The 12,499-nt window shown below is 42.2% G+C and overlaps 1 protein-coding gene across 3 annotated transcripts in view; it reads right to left on the bottom strand.

Moving 5' to 3' along the window:
* LOC127428938 (guanine nucleotide exchange factor VAV2-like) overlaps positions 1-12,499 on the bottom strand; it is a 279,483-nt gene that overhangs the window by 84,452 nt on the left and 182,532 nt on the right. The gene's annotated exons all lie outside the window — the stretch shown is intronic.

Genomic DNA, 12,499 nt, shown 5'->3' with positions numbered 1-12,499 from the left:
CAGTAATGTTGTTAAATAATGTTAACAAATGGAACCTTTTTGTAAAGTGTTACCGAAATTTTACTGTGTGGGGTATAAACACAATATAACTGCACAATATAACTTGCAAAAGTGTGGTAAAGGGCACTTGTAAAGAAAAAATTGATATCGGTATCGGCTGAACTTAAGTGTTAAAAAAACGGAGAACGGTATCGGCCTCAAATTTCCTGATTGGTGCACCACTAGCTTTAACGCATGATCTAAGCCAGGGGTCAGCAACCTATGGAACGCGTGCCAATTCTGTAATCACTGGCACGCCAGCAATGGCGAGAGAGGAGTAGACTATTTTATTTATATAAATTCTGCACCTGCATTCCATTCCATCTTATTGTAATCCTTCCTCATGATCACACAGGGTGTTTTCAGAGCTGAAAGGGAGGCTAAACAAAAAGTTAAAATGTGACGAGACTGCAGTATACCCAACAGACTCATGCAGCGCGTGCAAGACATTCATGCATCACGAGCCGGCAGCGATTCACGTTTGGTTAAAAACGCACCCGCTTTGCTTCGGTCAGGCTGCGCGGATGACAGCCTACATTCCGTGTTTCATTTGTTTCTTTTTGCTTTCAGAACAACACGTGATGCAATAAGGAAAACAGCACTATTAATCCTTGAGATTTCCAACCCAGCATACAGGTATGCCCTCCTTAAACCATAGTCACTCATAGTCACAAAATTTCATTAAAAGATTAAAGGAGAAAACATAAACCCACATCGTGGGGTTCAAAAATCTAAGTATATTCAAATTATAAATTAAACCTGGAAATAAAGTTTTAGGATTTTGCAGGTGTGATTCACCGGAAAGGGCTAAATAGTTGATCAGCTTGTGATGCACGAATGGCTTGCACACGCAGTGCGAGTCTGGTCACACTTTAATAGTGTTTAGCCCTCCATTCAACCGATGAAAACACGCTGCGTGATCATGAGGAAGGATTACATCAAGATGTAGATTGGAATGCAGGTGTGAAAAACGTCATATAAATAAAATAGCCTGCTCCTCTCTTGCTGTTGCTTGCGTGCTAGTGATTACATAATTACAATGACATAATATAAGAAATATTAAAGATTGCACACAATTTCGTAATCAGTAATCAGGGCTCAACAATAGGGACTGCCCGATGGCCCGGGGCCAGTGTGAGAGAGAGTCGGGCCAATTGCTAGAACTGTCATTTGCCCTATCGGGCAATGCTGCATTTATAACATTAGTGCAAGCAAACAACAAGCGAGACAGCACAAAAATTACAAGAAGTGAAAGAAGTCTTCTAACCGACGAGCGAGCGCATAATATAATGGATGCGCCAAGACAGTCACGTGCAGACACAGAGCGCACTCTCCTAGCACTATCCGCGCTCTTTTTCTAAGTGTCTTAGCAGCAGCTATTACCAATGTGTAGAAAATAGCAGGAAAAAACATAATGAATTTCGTAGTGCGACTGTATGTCTTGCGCAGCATTTTAAGTAGGCCTATCCCCGCACATTCCATGTTCACAGTGCGCGAAATCCCCACATTTTTCGTTTTTACATGTTGGTGAAAAGTAGTAATCCACACATGATTGGAACACCAGAAATCAACAGTTTCTTTCTATAGGACTGAAAATCCATGTCTCTCCATGCAGCGTAGACTGTTTAACGTGCATGCACTCTCGTAAAGGGACAGAGCGCTACTTTTATTCACACTGTAATTAAGTAATTTTTCAAAACGTAAACATTAATTTGACATGATAATGGCGTTTAATATGAAAAGAAGCAAAATCGCTATAAGGCTATTAGTATCAGAGCTGTTCAGCTTGAGGGTGAAGATGAATATTTAGAACAATCTACTTCATATCATCCTCATAAAACACCTGTTACATTGCTCATTTCTGGACTGTTCATGTATTTTCTTTCTGTGCTTTATGTTGGTCTTGTTTAGGTTGTCTGATTTTATGTTTATATCCACATTCTTAATTCACAGATTAGGCCTAATGTCTACCTACTGTTTAATCTCCTCTCTCAGAGATTCTTATATTTATTACATTCAGCCAATAATCAAATCTTTAACTCAGTTACTAAATCTTTGATCCTGTTTGTGAATACATTACACATGGCCAAAAGTTGCAATGACAGGTGACCGAAAACACATCATCTCCTCCACAGAACTCTTAGCTGAAAAACTCATGTGTAAATGGCTGGACGGCTGAGGTTAATATGATGTATTTATGAATTTATATCTGTAAAGCGCTTCTATGAGTTTACATAAGGCATAAATCATATCTTGCAAATTATAAATGTGATTCAATTTTGGGAGACATTGTCTTAAAAACATAATATATGTAAAAAAAAAATCACACTTCAGACACATTTTTTAAAGTCATGATGGTAAAAACAGCTATTTGTCATTTTTGTGTTGGGGCCAGTAAAAATCTGAAGCACTGGCCCGAACGGGACAGTAGAAAAAATCCTTAGCGTTGAGCCCTGGTAATGAAATAAGCAAATTTGTGACATTAACTGTGTTATTAATTTTGTACAAAAGGACAGGTTTTCTTTCATTAAAGCACTTTCACAAGATGCTCTGTGAAAATTCACATGCAGTATCGTGATTATATCATAATCATCAGGTTTTACAAATATTTTTCACTGAAACTGTTATGCTGATAATATCATTTGTAATGAAAAATAAACTATTAAATTAGAAAAATGCAAAATAAAAAAAGAAATATTTTCACCAGTGGACTCAAACTTTGGAAAAATTATTTGGGGGGGGGGGGTGTCACTCTTTTTTTTATTCCTCCCTTCTTAACCAGGGGTGGCATTACACATCCACACAATAACAGCCTAACAAACACACATATACCCTGACAAGATGACAATCCCTCACCTCACACCTCCTCTCAAGGTGCCAGGTTGCTTTTGTTCCTGAAGAACAGAAGAGAGAGCATCTCTTTGACAGCTAACAGAGCACCACACCATTAGCTTTAACATTAAAGCTGCTGCCACTCAGTCCCTTTAGACAGTCACAGACCTTATGGCTATATGTACACGTCAAATCAACGTACATGCACATCAAATAAAAAAAAAAAAATAGACACTGATAGAATGGTACGTTAAAATGCAGGGGCTGCGTTCAAGCGTGTGCCTAGAGGACCACCTAAGGCTCCTCATGAAGAGTCTCTCTTGCAATCAGAGGTAAAAAAGATTTCATAAATCTCTGCATGACAAGCTCAATTGCACCATTCCATTCAACGGTGATGGCTGCATCATTCATTTTCTCGTTACGGTGCATCAAAATCATTGTTGCTGGATAAACAACCTCCAAATGGATGTATAATGTTTTTGGGGTTGAACGAATAAATGTTCCAGTCACCGTGGTTTCTGCCACTCAGAATTGAAACACGTAAACATATCCCTTAAAAACAAAGCTGTGTGATGAGTGAATATTATCATCTTGAATTCATAACACAGGGATGTTGTATTGCATGATGATGGCATAATGGCTGATAGCTAAATAATTAGCCTCCTTACAAGGCTTCATCAAGTAAATCACTAATTAAACACCCTCATATGCTGCAGAAGCTTTTTTAATAATAGAAGGTTAAACATTGCTCACAAATGTCACGCTAATTAACCAAGTGTATTAAACACACAAAATCTTCTGTATGTTTTCTATTTTAAATTAACAAAACTAATGGTTAACAGGTTCTCCAGTTTGCATCTCAGCAGGCGTGGACTGGCCATTGGGAGAACCGGGACTTTTCCCGGTGGGCCGGCTGCGAAAGGGGGCCGCCGCGTTATGCAGAACGTGCCACAAAACGGCGCGATATGTGGAAGGGGGCAGCAATTTGCCTATATATAATTTTTTTTGCCTATATAGCATTTTACATTTATTCTTTAACACACTTTTCTTCATCTACATCTACATTTGAGTCGGATACTAATCCAGGATTAATCCTCAAACATAGCAGCTATTAAAACCTATATATGTTTAGAGACTGATCAGTAAGGATTACATTTTTGATTTTCATTTAAAAAAAGATGTAACTATATTCAACTTTCGCTCAAGTATTTCTACTGTTTTATTTATTCCCTAGAGGAAAACCAACATAGTCTCATGTCAGCTCATAATAATTAGTACAAGATCTCATACGAAATCTCATACGATTTGGCTTGTACGAAAAAGTAAAATTTTAATCTCAAAGAGACCGACCAATCAACAAACTGAATTTTAAATTGATACAACACATCACATTTTAGCTAGCCTCCTTTATTTTAAGAAAGGAAATGTCAGTAAACAAATTTGGATACTCATTTCATATTTATTTATGCAATACAAATTACTCATGTATGTCAATAACCTGAAATACGCTTTTTTCGTCTCGTTCTAAACCCCCGATGGCACACACAATTTATTTTCCAGTTAAAATCATGGCCTTAGGTTTAGGGTTTGTGTAAGGGGTTAGAGTTTATGGTTAGGTTTAGGTTTGGATTAGGGGTTTGTAATACATCTCTAGTTTTCTTATCTAAGGAAGTGAGAGCCAGGTAACATCAAACGTAAGACTTTTATTTCTCCACTTTTCAGTAACACACAAGGGTTTGCTTTTCAGCATAACAAAAATACACAGAACACTCTGCTGCATGTGTCTCTCTCCTCCAGCAGTTTGGATTGCACTTTTATCCCTCTCCAGTTCTCACTGCAACACAAAACAGCTGTTAGAGATGATTTCCCACTTGTGTCAATCCTTACCGTTCTTCCTCTCCCGGCCTCGCTCAGCCATGCCCCCATCACCCGACTCAGACCGGAGAACCATCCGGCCTGTCAACCCCCCCCCCATTTCTGGAGAGGAAATCCACAACTGCCATCTGTGCCCCCAGCCTATGGACCACCTCGAACTTAAAAGGCTGGAGAGTTAGATACCAACGGGTGATCCGCTTGTTGGTATCCTTCATGCGATGGAGCCAATGGAGCAGGCATGGTCTGAACAGAGGGTGAAAGCATGCCCCAACAGATAGTACCAGAGTGTGAGGACTACCCACTTGATAGCCAAACACTCCTTCTCCACTGTGCTGTACTTAGTCTCCCTCAGTGAGAGCTTATGACTAATGTACAGCATGGGGCACTCCTCCACCTCCACCATCTGGGACAGTACTGCTCCCACCCCCCTGTCCGATGCGTCCGTCTGCAAGATAAAAGGGAAAGAGAAATCAGGAGAGTGCAACAATGGCCCACTGCAAAGTGCAGCTTTCACTCGCGTGAACGCCTGCTGACACGGCTCAGTCCACTGTACTGGATCTGTGCAGCTTTCACCCGCGTGAATGCCTGCTGACATGGCTCCATCCACTGGACCGGATCTGGTGCCCCCTTTTTAGTCAGATCAGTCAGCGGGCTGGTGACGATTGAATAATTAGGCACAAACCTACGATAATAGCCAGCCAGCCCCAGGAACGGTTTCACCTCCTTTTTGGTCTTGGGTCTTGAGCAGGCTGCAATCGCTGCGGTTTTATCAATTTTGGGCCGCACCTGCCCACGAACTAAGTGGAAGCCCAGATACCATACTTCCACCCGCCCAATTGAGCACTTCTTTTGGTTTGCCGTGAGTCCCGCTCATCTCAACAACCTCAGGACAGCTCTCAGATGCTGCAGGCGTATGCAGTGTGTGGTCTGAGGATTAGGTCCATGAACCGCTGAAACGTAGTCGGGTCCCCAAACAAACCAAATGGAAGCGTCACAAATTGGTGTAATCCAAACAGTGTGGAAAATTCTTTCTTTTCACCAGACATGGGAATTAAGGGGATGTGCCAATATCCTTTTGTTAAATCCAGTGTCGAATAAAAGTGAGCCGCGCCTAACCGATTAGTTGGGTACGTATCAAATTTAGACACCACACTGACTTTTCCATGATCCACACAGAACTAGACTGAGCCGTCACTCTTCGGAACTAGCACCACCAGGCTGGCACAGTCACTGTGTGATTCTTCTATTACCCCCATATCCAACATGGCCTTTTTATTCTTCCAGAACCACTTCTTTTTTGTGCTCGGGTAATCGGTAGGGACGACTACATACAACTACCCCTGGGGTCGTTTCGATATGTTACTCTATGAGATTTGTATGACAGGGAAGAGGCGAGAACACGTCGGAGAATTCTCCTTGCAACGTGGCAACCTCCGTGACTTGTGACGGTGGTCTCCACAAGTGACCGGGGTGACTTGATCGGTGGCTTTTAAGTTCACCTCCGGTCCGAGCTCCTCCTTCTTTGGAACCACCATCACCAAAGTCATTGGGACCGCCTTTCTCTGCGGTTTTAGGAGTTTCAGGTGGTAAATCTGACGTGCTCTGCCTCTATCTGTTCCTTTAACCTCATAACCAATTTCCCTGACTCGCCATGTGACCTCAAAGTGCCCTTGCCACTTGGTGAGTAATTTAGAGCTCAATGTAGGGAGTAATACAAGGACTTTATCTCCCGGTATAATTTCCCGTACCATTGAATTTCGTTTTTGCTGTTTGAAGGTCCCTCCTCCCAATATTCCCGTGGGACGTCAAGCACGCTGCATGGTCAACACCCGTACAACCCCATGGAGGCTTGCAGGACCTCTCGTACCGCAAATAAAAAGGGCATGAGCCACTTGTCCCAATTTCAAGCGTCTTCATGCACAAACTTACGAATCATATTCTTTCATGTCTGATTAAATAGTTCGACCAAGCCGTCCGTTTGGGGGTGGTCAGCACTGGTCCGATTTGATTTAATCCCCAATAATTATTACAGTTTGCATAGTGTATGTGACATAAACGTCATGCCCTGATCAGTAAGGATTCCTTTCGGAATCCCCACTCGGGAGATTATTCTGTAGAGTGCCTCCGCAACACTACATGCTGAGATGTTGTGCAGAGGCACTGCTTCCGGATATCGCGTTGCATATTCCACCAGAACCAACACAAAATGATGCCCATGTGCCATCCACTCTAATGGCCCGACAAGGTCTATATCAATTATTTCGAAGTGGACCTTGTTCAATGGAAGGGGGCAGTGGTGGCTCAGCGGTTAAGGCTCTGGGTTACTGATCAGAAGGTTGGGGGTTCAAGCCCCAACACTGCCGAGATGCCACTGTTGGGCCCTTGAGCAAGGCCCGGCCCTTGACCCTATCTGCTCCAGGGGTGCTGTAACATGGCTGACCCTGCACTCTGACCCCAGCTTAGCTGGGATATGTGAAAAAAAGAATTTCACTGTATATGTGCAAATGTATAATATGTGATAAATAAATAAAATTATAATTACAATGGTGCTCTTGGGGTGGTTGGCAGATTCACCAGCTGACATTCATGGCATGCTGCACATGACCTGTGAACATCCCCGTGAATGCCCAGCCAATAGAAACAGGCCATTAGATGATTCAGTGTCTTTTCCTGCCCTAAGTGGCCCGCCATCGGATAGTAATGAGCTGTCTGGAATAACATTCCGACAGCTCCAAGGTATTAACAATTGGGTTGTATCCTCCTTTGTCTGAGCATCCTGCATCACTCGACACAACTGATCCTTGATATCTGAAAAATACGGATATGCGACTGCAATGTCTGGCTGGAACCGTTGACCATCAATTACTTTCACTTGGTCAAAGGCGTGCCTAAGGGTCTCATCTCGTGTCTGCTCCAGAGGGAAACCCCCAGCAGGGAATCCTTTAAGGGCTGGGGAAGCCGAGACTTCACCCTTCCTTACATCCTCCTGACACAGAGCTGACATAGACGGCCCCGTCTCCGACTCCCCAGCCAGCGAGTCACACAACACACACCAATACGCTTTGTTACAGGACCTATCCATGCACATTCCCCTTAATAAGGTAGTAAATGTCGGCAAATTTGTTACCAAGATTAGTGGATGGGTGAGGCGAGAATTAACCACAGCCTCGACACAATGTTTTTGTCCTCGTAATTGAATAGCGGCCGTCACTACAGGTTAACTTTGGATATCCCCATGCACACACCTTACCTTCACCCGCCGGCTTGTATCTAAAGCCTCGGACTGAACCAAGCTTTGGTGAATGGAGATTTGATTATAACCTGAATCCACCAAGGCTTGATATGTACCCTCCTTAATACTCACAGGTACCCGGTACGCTCCTGCTCGATTGGGGGTGGCCTGTGGCGCATCAGGACCCGGACCAATGTCTCCACCTCCATCGTGGGGCATCGGTCCTGGAAATGCCCAGGTTCCCCGCAGCTCCAGCAGACCGGCCCAGATTTCCCGCCCACAACCGCGGCAGTGGATTCACCAGCCTGTGGGGGAAAGCAGAGAGGGTTAAGGCAAACCAGTGGATTGAGCAGTCCACGAGACCGGGGAACCGGTTTTGGGGTAGGAATTCCCCGTTTCCTGGGAATAGAAACAGGGTGAGGGGAAGGGAGGAGAGAGACAGGGAGAGCGAGAGAGAGAGAGAGAGTGAGAGAGAAGAAGAGGGCTCGCCGCCCCCGAATACGCCGCCAAATGGTCCTCAGCCAGCTGGATTGCTTCCGTAAGCAACGGCGGACAATGGCACCTGGACCCACTCCGCTGTCCCATTCGGTAGCCTACCACAAGATCGATAACAGCTCCACCATCGTGATCCTCTGCCAGCACCTACCTTCGACAGGCATCACGGAGCTGTTGGGCAAAGGCAAATGGGTGACCGCATTCGCTGAACGGCAGGGTGCGGAAGTGTTGCTGGTGTTGCTCTGGATTGTGCCGACCCACTGCAGGATGGCCTGCTTTAGGTCAGCGTACTCCAGGATACTCACAACCGGCAGTTGTTGGGCCACAAGCTGTGTTTGCCGGACGGCAAGGGCAGCAATCGGGCTGCCCACTGGGTAATGGGCCAGCCCCATGCTTCAGCCACCTGCTTGAAGATCTCGATGAAGGCTTTGGGTTCATCTTGCGACCCCATTTTCACAAGCGTGATGTTGGGTGTGGCCATGGCTGTGGCCATGTCGCTGCTGGAGTACTCCCCATGTGTCTACTGTAGTGTTTTAGAAAAAATCTTAATGTCATGCACCGTGCTCAGATTTGCCATGATTCCAAAGTTCGCAATCAAAAGTCAGAAATTTCAATATGAACTTAAACATTATCCAATACCAAATTATCTGAGTTATACTATCCACATTATTTTCAACACTCAAAATTGCCTCATTTTAATCTATTTTTATTTCTCAGAAACATTTTTGGTAGAAACATCTGAGACAAAGTTGATACTTAAATGAAAACATAATTGAGAACTCCTTTAAGTCTCCTCAGCTATGAAGGAAACTTTTCCTCTCTGCTCAGGCCAACGCACAAGCACGTATACGTGCATACATGTATCCATGTTTACACCCACCCACATACAAATTCAGGAGCTGTCTCCTGAGTTTAAGACAACTTACAATGACAAACTTGATCATTTGAAATCAGAATAAGATGAAAGTTGTTCTCATCGCTCAGTGATTTCAGCCTGAAATGCATCAGGCCAACACAAGCTTTAATTGGATTTGGCAGACACATCAGTCTCTTTCCAGTTTCATTTATGTCCAACCAAACAGTATCCCCTGGGTTTTTATCTCACAGAAACAGATATTTGCGCTCTATTCTGAGAGTGACAGCATAGAAGAGCTCCAAGAATATTGAACGATTTTTGAGGCGTTAAGTAGTTTGCTCAATGGAGTGAAAGATAGATGTACCAAAAAAAGAGAGAAAAAATGTAAAACTGATTTATTTTCTTTTAGGTTGAGATTAGAAAGCAGCAATATACTTATAAATTAGCTAAAGCCTCATCATTCATGTTGAAACAATCTATACAACTACACATAGATGCACACACCTACATATTCTATCTCCTCAACATATTTTGAAAAAAAAAAATAAATAAATAAATAAATAAATTTTTGGATTTGTGGTGACCAAGACTTTTGCCAATTATTTGGGCCTGGGTCAGGATGAGTAACTTATATATATTATATATATATGTTGTTTCTTCCTGTCTGTCATTATCTCTCTCCAGTTCTTTTCAACTGTAGTCTACAGAATAGCTTTTAAATCCTCCTAATATCTCACATTGCTTTTATCCCAATAGTATTGGCCATAATTGGTCAGCATCTGAGTAAATCTGCAAACAAAAGTTATGATAATATTGATCTTCTTAAAATCAGCAGTAGAGTAATCCCTCAGTGTCTGAAGCAGCACAGAGCACCTGATCCTTACCGGATCATACTGGAATATCACTAGCAGGGTGATCAGAGGAGAGCAGATATGTAATCACTACACCAGCAGTAGGGCTGTGTAAATCTAAACTTTCAAAATCGACAATTTGGTGGGTTGACTGAACAATTTGTGGATTAATCAATCTTAAAGAAACTGTGAATAGTCAGGCTGTTTTCATGTTTATCTGACGCAAATCAGATGAGTTTTAGGGGGTGTTCACATTGGACAATGATCATGCAGCAAAATTCTCAAAAAACAGTGCAAGTTGCAACGCAAGGCCCAAAACATTCATGTGCGTGAATGTGTGTGGCAGTAGCAGAGGTGATAGACTCTTTCACATCGCACAGAGGAGCTGTGTCCATCACTACAGGAATCAATAAAGCAGAGAGCTGGCCGGCACAGGGATGCCAAGGATTATCTGATGCTCAATAACAGCATGAATCTGCTCCATAATCTCCAACCTCTATCAAACACCAGGAACCTTTCATGTATATTATGCTGTCTGTCATTCCTTTGCTATGCCTGTCTGTGTACAAGACATGACTCTGTTCATCATACATGCAATGTATGCAATGTATTTCAGTCAGCTTGTATGTGTATAAGTGAATTGTGCATGTTTGAAGCATGTAGTGTGGCTCTGTGCATGAATGGCCATTGTGTACATGGATCTAAGTAGCTAGTGCATGTTTAAAGCATACACTGTTGCATTATGCATCAATAGTTCATGCCTTACTTACAACTGAGTGGGTCACATACGGTGCTTGAGAGATAAGCTCATGGAATCAGTGGGTAAAGTGTGAGGAAGTAAAAGTGAGCTGGCCATGAATAAGAAATAACTAAGAAAGTAAATAACAATGTCTGTATCACTGCATTTATGCTTTATATCACTGTAATTGACACATTTAGTCTTTTTTTATCTTCAGCTTACCCTACATAATCACTTGGTAAATTTACTTAATTCGTATTATTCGGTGAATACTACTTTATTTACTCTACACTGTTCTTTCGTTTTATTTTATTTTGCACAATTACTTGTTTACTTAATGTGTAATATCGTTATACTACTTTATTTAACTTATTTGCACAATTATTTTTGCATATATTTTTTTAACTTTATGCAGATATGTTGCAAATGTTCGGCACTACAAATGCACATTTTTTTCAGTTCCTACAGCAAACTGAATAATAATAATAATACATTATTATACTAAAAAATGCAGCACAATACCACATACAGTATGTCTTTATATCCAACAAAAGTGAGGTTGAACTGACCTCATGGACTGTGTGAAACATAAACCACTATCAGCACGTGACAAACTGTCAGACAGGAACTACAATCTAAGCAGACGAGTTGCTATTCAGAGAGACCAGCTTCATCAGAGTTGGATGAAGCTGATTTTCCCTTTTCTCATGCATAGATAACATGCAGAGAAAGTGGAAATCAGAGAGTACATCAACAGTTGCTGCACTACAGAGCGGCCACGGCAGTGAAAAAATAATGAATTACACTTTTTGCCCTTGCTTGTTCCTGCTGCTCTGTGCATGTGAAAGACCTTATTATTGTAGCAGGACCTCCATATGTAAAAGCAGTGGTTTTTATCTAAAGGTGTGCATGACTTCAAACTGTTTAGAGATGTAATAGCAAACAAGCTTAACTTGAACAACAAATAAGTATTTATGTAATACGAGTAACGTATTTCAGTTTTTGTGGGCAGAAAACTTGGAGGAAGAGAGCATGCTCATAGCTGAAAAAACAGCCATATCTAACAGAGGGTGCTGCAGATAAGGAGTGTTTGTGTAATGTAATTGTGTCCCTCTGTGAAACAGCACTCAGTGCCCTTTGATGGCTAATTCATTAACAGGCATTCGGAATAATGATTAACCAATCTACCTGAGCGAGACTAGACTGAGGCTCTGGGGTCAAAGGTCAAAAAGATGGAATTGAAGTGGAGGGACACGATGGGGTGTGCCTGCATTGGTGCCCTTGCCTTAGGGTCCTTCTTTAATAAAACAGTGCAACCAAATCATGCAAAGCACTGGTGCAAAGAGTAACTCTACAATCCTGTTGTGTGAATATTGATTTGCATTTTGTGTGACAGAACATGGCTTAACAACAAGCAATGTTGGTAAAAACATCCACATGGAGCTTTAAACCAGATCCAAGCAAATCAAAAAGGGTGTGAGGAATGTTCTCGAACAAGTGTGAATCATTTTTTACTCTGCGAGATGCTGGAAGAGCAAATAAAACAGAGGATAACTTTTGTGCCAAATTCATTCTAAGCC

The sequence above is a fragment of the Myxocyprinus asiaticus genome, chromosome 38, assembly GCF_019703515.2.
Source record: "Myxocyprinus asiaticus isolate MX2 ecotype Aquarium Trade chromosome 38, UBuf_Myxa_2, whole genome shotgun sequence".
NCBI classification, from domain to species: domain Eukaryota; kingdom Metazoa; phylum Chordata; class Actinopteri; order Cypriniformes; family Catostomidae; genus Myxocyprinus; species Myxocyprinus asiaticus.
This window is presented reverse-complemented; position numbering and strand designations above follow the sequence as displayed.